This window comes from Labeo rohita, chromosome 4 (genome assembly GCF_022985175.1).
Source record: "Labeo rohita strain BAU-BD-2019 chromosome 4, IGBB_LRoh.1.0, whole genome shotgun sequence".
NCBI lineage: Eukaryota > Metazoa > Chordata > Actinopteri > Cypriniformes > Cyprinidae > Labeo > Labeo rohita.
Window position 1 is genome coordinate 40,392,739 of NC_066872.1, and position 16,302 is coordinate 40,409,040.

General features: G+C 38.6%; 1 protein-coding gene across 1 annotated transcript in view; it reads right to left on the reverse strand.

The window, feature by feature from the left end:
* wnt5b (wingless-type MMTV integration site family, member 5b) overlaps nucleotides 1-8,051 on the reverse strand; it is an 88,535-nt gene extending 80,484 nt beyond the window's left edge. The window contains exon 1 of the mRNA XM_051107695.1: nucleotides 7,310-8,051. The gene's annotated coding sequence lies outside the window, so the exon portion shown is untranslated. The remainder of the gene's footprint in view (nucleotides 1-7,309) is intronic.
* Nucleotides 8,052-16,302: the final 8,251 nt, after the last annotated feature.

A 16,302-nucleotide genomic window follows, 5' to 3' on the forward strand; every position in this document is an offset into this window, starting at 1 on the left:
AAATATTTTTTTGGAACCTGTGATCCTTTTTTTCAGGATTCTTGATGAATAACAAGTTAAAAAGAACAGCATTTATTCAAAATATAAATCTTTTCTAACAATGTAAATCTATGCTACGACCTTTTATTAATTTAACACATCCTTGGTATAATAATTTCTTTCAAAAAAAGAAAGAATAAAAATTACTCACCCCAAACTGTTGAACAGTAGTGTATATTGTTAGAAAAGATTTCTATTTTAAATAAATGCTGTTCTTTTTAACTTTTTATTCATCAAAGAATCCTGAAAAAAAAATATTTACAGGTTCCAAAAAAAAATATTTGGCAGCAACTGTTTTCAACACTGATAATTCTAATAATAAATCAGCATATTATAATGATTTCTGAAGGATCATGTGACACTTAAAACTGCAGTAACAGCTGATGAAAATTCAACTTTGCATAACAGGAAAAAATTATATTTTAAAGTGTATTAAAATAAAAAAACATAATTTTATATTGTAATAACATTTTGCAGTTTTCTTTTTTCTGTATTCTTGATCAAATAAATTCATATATATATATATATAACATAATATTATTTTGAAAAATTGTTTTGTGCTTCAACTAGTTGTTAGAAGTCACAAAATTAAAAAAGATGACCCTGTATCAGTGCTACACTGTGAAAAGTAAAACACATTTCCCAGAAAACAAGATTTAAAAAATAAATGTTCCTTAAATAAATATTTGCTAATATAGTAAATATTTCTTGATTTAAAAATGTTTACTAATTTATACTGAAAAACAAGACAAAAATACTACACAAATAGCATTTCCATGATCCATCACTGCTGTCGCTTCCAAGCACCCCGGTGCACATCCTTTGTAAATATGTACATGTGAATACATAAACACGCATACAAACACCCAAACACGTAGTCTGCTAATATCCAGCTTACAGAAGAGACTTTGTAAACACTGCTGAGCCAGGCTCAGAGCCATAGCAGAGCTCAATTAGGGCATAAAACCAGGAGAAAGAGGCACATCATCCACTCCTGCACCCTTCAACAACTTCCAGCAACCCCGCTGCGCTTCAAACCCATCCTGCTGCCCAGGCCACACTCAAAGACTCACCATCAAGACGACCAATTTTGCACATCATTATCTAACAGCGAGGGGGAGAGATTCACACGCATGGCTTTTATCTATTACAACACTTGGAAATCTCGAGCAGGACTCCACAGGCCTAAAAGTGCTTAAACACACACACACAAATGCACACAACAGCAGTCTATATCTATAAAATCTCTTTTCAAAAACTCTAAATCTTAAACATAAGCACCAAGTCATTTGCTTAGCTGATTGATGTGCGGGAATATCCCTGAATTCTGCTAAATAGCCGACGGGGAATCTTCTCGTGGTGAACACGCACTCACAAATTAACAGCTGGCCAGAAGTGTCACATACAGCTGTGTTTACACTGGGCTGACGCCACGGTGCACTGACAATACATCCTGGTGGGGAGAAACATCATGTATGTTTTATTCAGCCAGTAACATCCACAGCCACTGTTTTATGGAGCTTAACTGTGTCTAAAAAGTAAGAAGAAACTATAAGGTCTGAATGCATAAAAACATACTTAACATTTCAGTAAACTCAAGGGGGCGATAGAGCTACCTTCCCATGTCTGTGCCATTAAAAAGTGTGTTATTATGCAGGTAGCTAGCTATAAACAAGCTTAAGGGCAAACAGTGACACTGCTTATGACAGCTGTTCTTTGGCACTTGGTAGACGTCATGCTAAATCCGCATCAACCGGCACTGTAATTTCAGCATTACTCATGATGCGTTCGAGATGCGCGCAGCACTTCTGCTGATGGCTGTCTCTGTGTCTGGACAGGACGTCAATACGCATGTGTGCAATAGATGCTGACGCGCGTCAGAATACGTGTCACAGGTGATGAAGGTAAATACACGGACAGGCAGGCCCGACGTGATGTCGATACGCTGTGCCCTTCAACGGCTGAAAGGCAGGAGGCCAAACACGAGCATTTCACAGACTGGATGCCTGTAATCAATGAGCATAGGTTCCTATTCTTAAGGCGGTGTTGAAATAGTGGCATGTTTTAAAGAGTGCACACCTGGAGCTTCTTGTGAGCATCTGAACAAATAACACTGTCTCCGACATGATTACAAGCTAGAAAACAGCTCCAGTCAGGAGCCCATAATCTCTGGTGAAAAATAAGTGCAGTGCGATGCAGAACTGTTAAACAGTTGCTCAGCAAGTCTAGATTTGAGTTTACGCTGCATTATAAGTCTGGGAGAGTGAGTGAGAAAACGATGATCCCATAAGCTCCCGTTCACGTGACGTCTGACCTATAGTCCAGAATCTGCATGAACTTTGCAGAATTGCCATTTCACACATCCTCCACCCCTTGCGTAGTTGTTTATTAAACGTTTTAGCTAACTTATAATTTTAGCTATGAACAAGAATGTTTTTCATGCATAAATAGATTCTACAAAATTACATAGATTATCCAAAAAATGTAAAATGGTATAAAATGTAATTACATATACATATAATCTATTTAGACTACTGCATCTATTTTTGAAAATAAATTAAAACAATTTCATTAAAAAAAAAAAAAAAAATATATATATATATATATATATATATTTGCCCCTTTGGATCTATTCAGTCAACTGCATCTATTTTTGAAAAAAAAAAAATCAATTAAAATAAAATAAAAAAATAAAATTGTTTTATATATGAAATATAATATATAACTACATACAGAAAATGTAAGCAATATAAATGCCAATACCTGTATAAAAAAGAAAACTCTTGCTAAATATGGCAGATTATTTTTCTTATTATTATTATTATTATTTATTACTATTTATTAAAATATTTATTTGATTTATTTTAGCAATTATTTTATTATTTTATCATGTTTTGTCATTGTACATTCCAATTAATCTCAATCAAACTGCAGCTGGGTAATATATCTACAACAAAATAATAATAATACAGCTTAAACATGAATAACATCATAAAAAACATGATTTTTGAACATAGTTATCTAACAGAGCTGTTTTTGCAAATAAACATATCGTATAGCTTAGGTTAAACAAATGTGTCAAATTTTGTGGCCCTTTGCATCTTTTTGATATAAGCATCTTCCTAATTTCCTCCACAAAAGACCACAAAAGCCATTGCATTTGATCTTCTGCATTTGGTCACACATCACCGCACCATCTTTTTCTTAGCATGTGGATGAAAGGGTCATATGCACACATCAATGCCAGACACATCAGACTCGGGCCAGGCTGTGGGCACTTTTATCAGTCCCCAAATCGCTGACAGAAAAGCTTACATGATAGAGTCAGAGGCCAAGACAAGTGCTTGTGAGCAGGGGGTGGTACTATTTGCACTTGAAAGAAAGAGACCCAACCTCTCAATGGACTGGAGAGCCTGGTGGGGAGTACTATCACACTTTTGCGAGGCATCTGGATCCTGGTGATCAGGAACATCAAAGGACACAGATCGCTACATATTGGGTGCTGTCGTGTTTTCAAGAAAAGGATGCATTCGGATTGTGATCGTGTCCTGAGAGTGACTGAGAGAAAGAAAGGTAAGCGAGAGAGAAAGAGAAAAACAGACAGAGAGCCAAAGAGTGTGTGCTGCGGATGATAGGGGATGTATATGTGTGTGCGTGAAGCGCGTGCTCAGGCAAGAGAGGCAGGTTGGCTTGTGCAGGTGGGCTGTTGACGGTTTTATCTCTCTGAATCAGCTTTTGAGAGGTTTCCCAGAGCTTTGGCCACAGATACACGACTGGTGTCTGCAGCTTCTCATTCCACCCCAGAACTCAAACATTTCATTAAATGAATCAATGTCTTAATCAACCCAGCCCCCGTCACATTCCAAATACCACAGAAAAACAGATAGACACATATAAAGGAGAAAAGGGGAAAACCCTGGGCTGAGGTAGGAACGAGCCTAAAAACATCTGAAAGCTAAACAGCCGGCTCTTGATCAGATATCCGACCCCTTTCCCTTCAAAAAACGAGGCTTTAGGCAGCGTGATCAAAGAAAGCGGCCACAAACTCTTTTAAAACTAATTAACAAAGGGGAAACCTCAACAAACACACTTCCATATACATCCTCTAGATATTTACCGCACCATGGATAACACATTTTCAGATTCATGCTGATTCAAATCACCACGTCGCCGCAGAACAAATGGGAATAATCAAGTGCAACGCCGATGCCTGTTTGCTCTTACCCGAAGTAGGGTGTAGAGCATACGATTTCAAAAGGAAATGGTACGCCAAATTAAAGCACAGAACTCCGTGGACCCTCTTAACCTCAGTCATAAACTCCACTAGTCCCAAAAGTGGGCTGTTAGAGAGAAAAAGCGCATTTCGTGTGCGACAGTGTGGTTTACTTCACCGTTAAGTATCGATAAGGACTTACAAACAGCACATCTGGCCAGTACGTTTCACACAAGGCCCGCATATCAATTAAACCTGCACAAATACAGTCTCTGGCAGGGAGAAAAGGTAAAACGCAAATGCATGAATTATACGGCCGACATAGGGGAATGAAACCCGCAGCCAGCGTTTATACACACAACAGGAGATATTGCTTCCCACTGTCTGTTCCTCAGTTCGAGCTGATAAAAGAGAGCCTCAGAGTACATCTAAATCTTCACGTGTTTGGTTAAACGACACCTGTTTATATTTTTGCGGTTAGAAACTATTTTGGCCCGAGCAGACAAGAATCTTCTTATCGTTCCAGAGGCACTGAAAAGGTAGCTTTACGTTACACAAACACACAGAAACTCAAATAGTGCTGAGAGGGCAAAACAAGAAATATCCATAATAATGAAACAAAACAGAAGCGCTTAACAAGTTCGTTGACCCTTAAAAATACTTCAGACGTTTAACAGATTGCTACTTTCCAACACTTTGAGACTCAAATAATACAGTTTACTGTTTGTACATCCTCCCAGCTGCTCAAATGTCCATATCCTCAAGACACAAACATATTTAAGGTTAAAGTTTAAAAGTACTGTTGTAAAAGACAATGTTTTATGTGACCCTGGACCACAACACCAGTCTTAAGTAGCACGGGTATATTTGTAGCAAATAGTTTATGCCTAAAATCATTAAGGTATTAAGTAAAGATCATGTTCAATGAAGATATTTTGTAAATTCCTATCATAAATGTATCAAAACTTAATTTTTGATTAGTAGTATTAGTAAGGCGATTTTCTCAATATTTTGATTGTTTCAGATTCCAGATTTTCAAATAGTTGTATCTCAGCCAAATAATGTCCTATCCTAACAACCATACATCAATGGAAAGCTTATTTACTTAGCTTTCAGATGATGTATAAATCCGAAATTAAAAAAAAAAATTCCTTCATAACTGGTTTTGTGATCCAGGGTCACATATGTTAAAAAAAAGTGAATTACCTTTGTTTTGTTGTTTTTAAACAAAGCAAATGCCTTGGACAGCTTAAAATTTAAATGAAAAATTAATCTCAGAAAAAACTTTAAGATGACGATCTTCCAAATGTCCTTTTCTAAATTATTCAATTAATTTTCACACACCCCAGATTTGATCTCGGCTCCCATATCAGGGTAGCAAACCAACAAGACGTTTTACACAAAACAGTTGTAGTTTCGCAATGCGTGTGTATATTATAAAATGATAATTAATCACAATATTTGTTTACTTAAATCCTGAACCGACTTCAAACGTTTGAGCAGCGTACTGTTGCTATGGTTGCATTCTGAAGCCGAACATGACTTCCGTTTGCGTACACATTTGGCGCGCCGTGACTAATTTGTAATCTAATTTTTGAGGTTACTGTTACATTTGGAAACACTGTTGAAACACACACACATATGTAACATCAGTTGTATGTAAAAGAATAGACGGTTTAAAATCTGGCTTTAAAGTCTGGCTTCCTCAAACCTCCAATAATTTGGACCCAAGCGCTTTCCAAATGGCCGAGAGATCTTTTTCATTGACAGACTGCAGATGGCTTATTTAATAGCTGCACCAAAAGTCAGCAAATGTCGATCATTTTTTCAGCTTCGACACATTACATGAAGTGTTTCTGCAAGATCCCAATCACGATCAAATCATTTTAAACATTTGACCTTAGTTTGAAAGATGTGCCCCACATCCACTGAGAGGAAAGACGGTAAGTGATTCAGATCATTACAGTATCCCAGTCAGAGTGAGTCATCTAAAACAAGCCAACTCTGGACCATTAAAAAATTAAAAGGATACGAGTGTTTTTTATGTCAACAATTACTAAATAAGACTCAAAAGCTGTAGTGCAGAACGGGAGTGTTGTAAAACATTTAAACGTCTGTAACGCGGAGATTTTTGCGCTGTGTGTCTCTCTCAGCTTTTTTATGGCATTTCCATATTTGTCTGTTACATATTTAAATACGTTATAAATCTAGAATTTAACCTTAACCTATGTAAATTAATGTCAAGCACCAAACAAGGGTGCGGAGGGTTGTAAGTACAAAAGAGGGTTGTAACACTAATAGAAAACATGCACATTATGTGAACGAATCTGGTCATTTTCTTGCTCAAAATAATCCTAAAATCACACCGCTCCTCATCCTTGCAATTTTTATACAAAAGGTAAACAATCAGAAAGCGTTTATATTAAAAGTAAAACTGTTTATAAAAAGATTTCATGTAGAAACACATAAAACATAACTGTGTGAATGTTAGTAACTCTCACCGCTGTGTCAAACGCAGGCCTATATAGGCTACACGGTCTCACTTTTGCAGTCTTTGTGTTTGTACATTGGAAAAGTGTTAAAATCCTCTCTTGTCTGGTTAATACGTCTATTTTTTAAGTAAAACGAGTAGAGGAACGCTTGTGTGGATGTTAAACAAGAGGACCTGTTGATTCAGATGATACTAAGTTTGTCATTTAATACCCGTCAACATTTTATCCCAAAAAGTTATATTTAAACAAAGAGTGTTACAACTTGTACTGTCACCTCAGGAAGGTTTGGTGGACATGTGTGACAGAGATTTTACTCCTGTTGCTCATTTACTAATTGCTCAAACTGATGTTACAACTCACTCCGCTCTCCTATGCCTTGGGCAAAAACATATTTTCGTAGAAACTTTGAGATGAATGGTGTTTATGAAGCCTGTAAGTTTCGCTGACCGACTTTTCTGAAGGTACAAACTTCTCTTATAACAAGCAAAGCTTGAGGCAACATCAACATCAAACTCATTTGCAAACAGTACAACTTTTACAACGTTGGATAGTAACTACAACTTACTTGTTTGCAGATCTCGATCTATCCGTTCAGCGTAGGTCTCCAAAAGTTCCTCCAAAGTTCCAGAGCTGAAGTCCTGACAGCTGAAGCTGGTCTTCTCCTCTACGTGATGTTCTTTTGAAGCGCATACAAAGTAGGAGTTACTTCTGAAAATACGAAACAAATCCACCTCCGATCAATTCAACTTGGCATTTGCGTTTCCACTGTTTTTCTGCGTTTCATTCACTTCAAGAACATACTCCAAAACAGTCCGGCGCTGTCCATTGCAAAAAAAAAGTTCCGCGAAAATCACTCGAGGTAAACTTTTCAAAGTTTTGATACACTTACCGGGCGACGTCACGCAACAGGTGTCAATTAAACATTCGAAAGTTTGACAAGAGCGCAAACAAACGCGCTGCGCTGGCGGTGCGCAACAGGAGCGACAAAAGCCTTTTCCTCCTTATTAGAGAAATTAGTAGACAAAAGCAGTCTGGAGTCAATCAGTCCACCTCACAGAGCTCTCATGCATTCACAACTTTTTGCAGTTCTGCATTAAATCCTCCTTTCGCGCAGGACACACGGAAACCTTTTTTAAACTTTCCCCCTCTTTTCTTTCCAGAGGCTGTTCGTTCGGGCTTTTCGCCTAAAACTCTGGTGCTTACAGAAAGCACTAAAAGCAGACGACGAAGAAACTCTAGCGACTGCTTCGGTCCGCAGGCAGGGGGGTGAAAGACTGAGTTTTGACTAGTTTGTGCATTGCCTACTCATGGGCCTGCCCTCCCCATCTCTCCAGCTTCGGAACAGGGGAGGGAGAGAAACCACAGTCCTCCAACAGCGCGTTCCCATTTGACGAACACTTGGACTAGTGTCCCAACCGCTGCTCCTATTAGTCAGCCAATAAAGATGTAGTAATTAGTTTTTATAAGAGAGATGATCTTTATTGTGGCAGGCCTGGGTATACTTTGGAAACCTAATCAAAACTTTTCAAGAGTTTTCAAATATTCGTATACAAAGGTTTACTTTATAATAAACACTTGGACATATTAGTAGAAAAGGTCACACACCTGTGATTTTTTTAAATGTTGTTGAAAGAAGTCTCTTATGCACGCCAAGGCTGTAAAATACACACACAACAATAATATTGTGAATTATTATTGCATTTTAAAATATTATTGCAACATACTGAAAAATGTATTCCTGTGATGCTAATCTGAATTTTCAGCATCGTTACTCCAGTCTTCATGCCACATGATCCTTCAGAAATCATTCTAATATGCTGATTTTGGTTTCAGTTATGACTGGTGTTCAGTTATTAATAATGATTCTTCTTGTTATAAACATATTAGAATGATTTCTGAAGGATCATGTGACGCTGAAGACTGAGTAATGGCTGCTGAAAATTCAGCCTCACAGCCATCACAGAATAAGCTACAATTAAAATATATGTATTTTAAATATTTTTCACAATATTATTGTATTCACTGTATTTTTGATCATGTAGGCTGCAAATAAATATGTAATCCTGGACCACAAAACCAGTCATAAATAGCACAGGTATATTAGTTACCGATCCCAAAAAGATCATGTTCCATGAAGATATTTTGTAAATTTCCTACCGTAAATATATCAAAACTTAATTTTTGATTAGTAATGTGCATTGCTAAGAACTTCATTTGGACATCTTTAAAGGCATACTGTCCTATCCTAACAAATCAATGGAAAGCTTATTTATTCAGCTTTCAGATGATGTATAAATCCCAATTTCAAAAAATTTACCCACATATATAAAACAAAACAGATATATTTAATTTATGATAGTATTTTTACCTAACTTTTTTGTTGATTTCCGTTTAAGCTGTTAAAATTCAACAAGGTTTAGGTTAAATATATAATTATAGAAGAACTGTAAAATTTAGTTTGAAATAGTTAAAAATCAATGTCACATTTACATCAACCCTTATTGCATAAAATGAAATCATACATACAAAGCATTACTCGATATGCAACGTTTATGAAAAAGCAATAAAAAGTATCATTTAACAACGTGGTTTTGAATAACAGAGCGCTGTAACTTGATTCAGAAAACTTTTATGCCACACAGAGATTGCTGCAGCCCTACAAACGCATAAATACGACAATCATACTTTTGGCTCTGGGCTCTGGTGGGGTGCAGCCACAGTCCCTCACACATATGGAGCGACTGAACGAACGGTAGATGACAATGGAGGACAAACACGCAGTAGAGCCGTATCGGGTTTCCACATGTGAAGATATTGCTTTAACGAGCGTGGAGGGGCCGGCGGGTCAGGCCCAACTCCATTTCTCCAGAACACACATTCTGCAGCGCTCAACTCCTGAGTCACGGCGCACATATGGGCCTGATCTACCGCTGCGTACCCACCTCTGACATCTGGAGCTTTCTGCTGGCAATGAGTGTGAAAGATTCTGACAAAAGTATCGATAACATCTCAATCTGCTGAGCCCTTTTCCCATCCCAATTGTTGTAACAACATTGAGGGATGAAGGTATTATAAGGGACCTTCTAAAGTTTCGTTTCGTACGGGTTAAGGAACCCGTCTCTCTGTGGAAACGGCGAGCTGACTGACACTGCGGCTGTCGTGGGAATGCGAGGCCTTTGAACCCTCTCCCTCACGTCTGCCACGGCAGATCAAATGTAAGCAGAATGTAAGCATGTCAAAATGGCCAGGATAGAGACAAGCTAAAAAGCGTGATGTGTTCGAAAAGCAGCTTTTATCTGACAAACAACCCAGGACCCGCTCACTCCTGTGCATAATCAAACCCAGCTCCAGTCCTCGGGCTCTGACTCGGTTCCAAAACCCTTCTCAGAATTGCTCCATTCATTACCTATATATAACATGAGCACAAGCTCGCTGAAATAAAGTCATTTCGGTGCATCTTGACATTGTTCCGTTCGATCGGGACAGACAGACATTCTTTCGAGCTGTCGTTTCATCCAAGCTCCAGGTAAGATCATTCTCTAGAAACCTGTCAGAGCTTGTAATGGCTCTTACATGTCTGCTTCTTTCTACCGCACTGTACGTGTGCGAGCGCACACTTAATAATGGCCTTGTAATTAGTTGTTTAACTCTCAACGAGCCTGTTAATTTTCAGCAACATCGCTGATTTACAGTATAGGTAAAATCCCAGCGCAGGTCTGCCTGTCTGTCTGTAATTTGTTGATATGTTTTTTTTCCAAAAAAGACTAGCGTCAGCAGAAAAGATCAGTCTCTCTTCGTTCCGTTCAATCTATCATTAGTTCTGCTTGCTAAGGCAAGCATCGCTATAACTATTGCTCAAACTAAAGGTTAGGGATTTCAACAAACTGCCAACCTTAAGTATGAAACTTTAAAGGCGTAACTCATCCAGCACAGTTTGTGCTCCAGAAATGAATGACACCTCCAATTGAGCGTTTGAAAGGGAGAAGTGTGCTGTTACTTTTCTAAGTCATTAGACTTGGGATACAAAAGACATAATTGCTTTAAAAGAAAATGAAAATTTACTCACCCTCAGGGCTTCCAAGATTGAGATGAGTTTGTTTCTCCATCCAAACAGATTTAGAGAAATTAACATTACGTCACTTGCTCACCAATGTATCCTCTTGCAGTGAATAAGTGCCGTCCAAACAGCTGACAAAAAAATCCACAAGTAATCCATAAATTAACACCTTGTGAAGTGAAAAGTTGTGTTTGTAAGAAACAAATCTATCAAGATGTTGTTTACCTTTATTCCTTCCATATTAATGCTTTCTCTATTGAAAAAGTTCTCTTCTGAGAGAAATGTCAACAGATCAAGCACTGTTTATGAGTTAAAATGGTCTAAAACAGATCTAACCAAATACATTGGTGGATATTGATGTGATGTTTTTATCATGTGCTTGGACTCTCATTCTGACGGCACCCATTCACTGCAGAGCATTGGTGAGCAAGTGATGTAATGCTAAATTTCTCCAAATCTGTTCAGATATTCTAGGACAAGAGTATCAAAGGAATTAAACGTAGCTACCTTAGGCCTTAGGCTTGTGGCATTGAGTTTTGCACAGGTAAATAGCGCTCTAGTTCTCTCTCCATGTCACATATCATTCTTCTATGCGCAGTCACGTAGTTAGCGTAGATTTATGTGTGCTAAGGCAAACTTTGCTTATGATAATGCCATTTCCAAGTAGGACGGACAAATTGTTGAGTGCAACTCACCACAAAACCCAGACAATGCACCGCATTCATGTAAGTGACGGGTCTTGTTTTCTTTATGACCTTCATGAAGTCAAGTGATGTGAAAAAAGACGTTTTTCCATGCCTCTCCATCCTATGGACACAGCGTTTATTTTAGGCGCTTGCTGTTCTTTTTTCACTCTCTCCCCTTGCTTTTTGCAATCAGTGTGCCTTTGGCCGCTACGGTTGAAACCACATCGTTTCCACACCCACACACGGACCTCTTATCCTCTGTGCCTCTCTGTAAAAACATATGCAGAAGTATTTCTATATATACATGCACTTTAAACAGAAAGAGAGCTCTACAGGCCACTCTTGTTTGGATATAGGGCTTTATGGGATGGAGATGGTTGCCAATCATTGGCTGCTCTGCTTATCCAGGAGAAGCAAAAAGGCAGAACTCCCTCATTCCTGAGGTGCACAGACTCTCACTGCGTCACAGTCAGGGTGGGACAAAATTCAGAATTGGTTCGCTTTAAATTCACGAGTGTGAATTTGAATTGGCCCCACCTGTTCACCGTATTCCAGAAAATGCGGAACAGTACTTTACATTTCCGGTCTGTGGTGTTTCTCAAATTAACCTATGAAAATGGTTTTAAAAAGCACATGGCGCCATAGTTTAATTACTTTAGAGTGTCGCAATGACCGTGTTTTTGTAATAACTCACCTGTTATAGTTTAATAAGCGAGTAGGGGACATGAAGCGACGCGATGCGTTGAAAACGGACGAGCGTACATACAGCTTCCGTTAGAAATTTGCGGTTTTGTCCACAAAGTGAGAAGAGCACTCATTATCTTAACAAATTATTTTATTATTTCACTTAAGAAAAGTTCAAAATTAGAATTTTTCACCCCATTTGCATTCTTGATTCAAATTCTTCAACTGGAAATCAGATGCATTCTAAATTCCCTTCTGAAAGGCTCAGTCCTGGTCAGAATATGCTCACCTCTCTATGCAGTATGCAAATGCACTAGCAGTATGGATGTAGCATGTCTGGGAATGTATTTATACTGCACACCTGCATACCTCGTACTTCATTAACTGTTGAGAAGTTAATTCTTCATGGAACAGCACATACTCTAAAAGTATGAGTCTGGATGCAGCTCCTGTGATTTCTGGACGGGGCTCAGCACATAAGTAAGGTCTTCCCATGGGGAAATTCCCCTGAAATTTGCACATTTAAATGGTGGCTTAAATAGTGGTCATATTCTTCTCATTGCCTGTGTTTAGCAAACACAGGCTTGGCGTGGTAGGCCTCTCCAGTGATTTTCCCTACAGCGACGGGATCTTTCCCACTCTGCATGCTCTAGTCGCTACTTGATATATACTGCATGCAAGTTGTATATCGTAAAATGAGGAGTGTAAACTCGAACAGGAACTCCGCTGGGTGGCCTAAGTGGTGATGTGTAATCGGCAATAAATCCAGTCCTTGTGGGGTCTATACAAAAAGCTGGAGGAGGAAACCAAGACATCTCAGCGGACCATCTGTGTTCCTTTTTTGTGGGTTGAGGCATCGGTATCAAACAGGTTCTTTCTGTCTGGAGTTGAAAGACGCACCGAAGAGGAAGGAAGCCTCCCGCTGAAGGCTGAGGATGTCACCACAACAATACAGCTTACACAGATATGAGACTATGAACTGACTCACTGAGCAATTATGGAACATTAGCTCTGATTCAAAACATAGTGAGCTACCCTGCTGTTTACTGTCTACATAAGCAGCTACCTTCTAAGACGGAATCCTAACTGAAACGGAACGTCATCATTTGGAACGCTCACAACAAGCATGACTCAGGAATGATTCCAAAAAGGTTTGCCATTAGAATGTTGCTAAGATAATGACACAAGACTCAAATAAGCATAAAATTACATGAATATTGGCTAAAATAGTCAGCAGAGAGGAATGGTACATAATTGTAGTATCTGAAAGAAGACAGAAAACGCTCAAACACAATGAAGGACTGAATGATAGAGTTTATATACATACAAAGGCAAAAGCTGAATACAATACGCCTTTTTGTTATTTTTCAATTTTCTTTTTACAGAAATCTTTTTATCTTTTTCACACAGACATAAGGCAGTATTTTTTGTGAACGTGAAAACAACATTAAAATAAAAATTAAAAAAAAGACATGAAAGATGACCAGCTTTGGGTTGAAGTTGACATTTTTCCATTTATTTTTCTTCATTAAATTAAAGGGGAAAGGGCGAGAATCCTCCTTGACAGTGTTTCTGTGTACTGCGTAGAAAAAGAGCATGAATCATTAGAAAAGATAGACCCTTACTGTGACAGAAGGCAGGGTTGCTGGAGCCAAGAGAGCGTGATGTGGATGGGGTGATATTGAGGTCTGACACTCTCTTAGGACAAAATCCAGAGGGAAAAAAAAACAAAAAAAAACGCAAGTGCCAACTACAAGCCTGACATATTCTCTCATATAGGCACACAGAACTTTGTAACAGTCTTTTTAACCACATACACAGTTCTGAGTTGCAATGAAGATTAGGTCCTTGTGAATATAATGCTGCTTCATTCAACTCAGACACTTGAACAAATCTATTATACACTTAATAAAGGCGTCTGTTCTGGTGCTTCATCTAGCTGGACTCCAGCAGCTACCCGAGCACAGCAGGCCTGGTTTAGGTTTGACCTTTTATTGTGTCAATTAAGGTTTAAAGGTTTAAATATAAAGCAAACACGATATAAACAGTAAAAGGTCATGTGACCTGGCTTTGGTTGCTGACGAACGACAGGCAGGTTATTATTTGTGGCACTTTCTAGAGCAGACTAGCTTCGTTTGGCACCGAATTCGCTCAGATGGAGAACGGAAAGTCAGACATAAACTTGCCAAATCCTTCAGCGGATGTTTTATGTGGTTTCATGCTTTAAACAGTCTCAGTCCATCAAACTAAGTGGAGGGAAGTAATGCATGAAAAATGTGGACGTGTTGACGGACCGTTTAGGTAAATAATGACAATTCAAGATGAGTTAATAAGTAAACAATTTAATAGGCAATCTACTTAGGACGCCATAAAAATTTTAAGTGTGTTTACGCGTGCGAGCATAAAAAAAAGAAAAAGAAATGAGGCTTCGTGTCGAGTGACGCTGATCATCTGACCAAAACGGTCAACGCAACATGGTTATTATCTGCTGAAAAATCCACGAACGATGCTAATCTAAAATAACACTGACTTTCCAGCAACCCAGAGTGCTATTAGTATCACAGTTCTCAAGCAAAGGTCTTGGCATCATCCTCAGTCCACTCGAAACACGGTCACGGATGCTTCCCCAACCCTAAGAATAGACATACATGTTTTGTAATATAAAACACGCTGCAGTTTTCAACATTGCAATCACACCATCAAGGACTGCAAAACAAAAACAATCTCAAAAGGAAAAATTACTGTAAGATGAGTCGGAATCAAAATCAAACAAGATGCGAGGAAGATAGCAACAGTACATCAACCACATTTTGAAAATCTTTGTTAACAGCTTTGATTTGACACTTAGAAAGGCTTTTCTTTAATTTTCAATTCAAGACATATGTTAGTTTTACTAGTTCATTCTTATTTTTCTTTTTTCTTTTTTAATAGCAAACAGCCATTTTGTTCAGACGGATACGTTCTCCTCCCCAGACGCTTGTGCAAAACTGAGTCATTTTCATATATAAATATAGATTTCTGTATACGCATGTGTGTATGAGACATCTCTGGCAGTGCTCTCATAGTTCTCTAGTAACAAATGAAAAAAGATTATAACATCTGCATGACAAAAATTACGATTAACGCTAAGAATTATGGGACGTACAACATGATGTAATCCACTTTTTGACAAATTTAAGTAGACACCATGATAAATGTCTCATGTTATAGGGCAAAATAGGAGAATAAAAAAAAAGTGGACAGCGAATGGAAAATAAGTGGGGTCCTTACATACAGCCCGTACGAAGCCTGGCCGCCCCACGTTTGCTCTTTTTCTCTCTCTCCCTCCACAGACATGCCTCGGTGAGTTTAATGAGGATGAAAAATGTTCATACTAGAACACGAAGCAACACCTCATGCTCATTCACACTCATGGCTGAACGCAGTTTCAAGCCAGGCAGACGTAAAAAGCCAAACGGTACGGAAAGTCAGCTGACCGCATCCTACGAGCTGCTCCTAGAAATTAACGAGAGCGGACTGCAAAAAATTGTGAGCCATGCATAAAAAATGAAGCCTGCGTAGGGTTCTACAGGTGATTGCTCAGGTGTTACAATGCATTATATACACAGAATTGGGCCACTTTCCAACACCAAGATCAAAAAGTTGCATTCTTAATGCAACTCAGTTTAATGTTCTTATAATTATGACTACTTTAAATACTTATCTAATGGTTACACCCTTACAAAAACAAGACATTATCAACCCCACATTTCATGTTTTATAATGCATTACAGTTGTAAACATGACTAAGCAAGGTATTCTGAATTCATTTGCAGGCTTCAAACAAATTAGCGAGTGGTGCAGATCTCTTTAATTCCTCAAAAACACGAGGAGGAATCACTGAGACAAGGAAGCCTCCGAACATACGGAGCGATCCAAAGCCTGCAGGGAATTTCCATGCTCCTCTGTGTGATTAGGTCTGCCTATAACCAGCAATCACACAAATACCAGAGCTCCAGAGAGACACTCACTCAACACACAATAACACCCTCTGCAAAGCGGCGGGTCATTCTTTCTCTGATCTGCTCCCGGTTATCACAGCGTTCCTTCTTTTTGTTTTCTTAGCGAATTCTCCTGCGCCGAGCGCCGGTA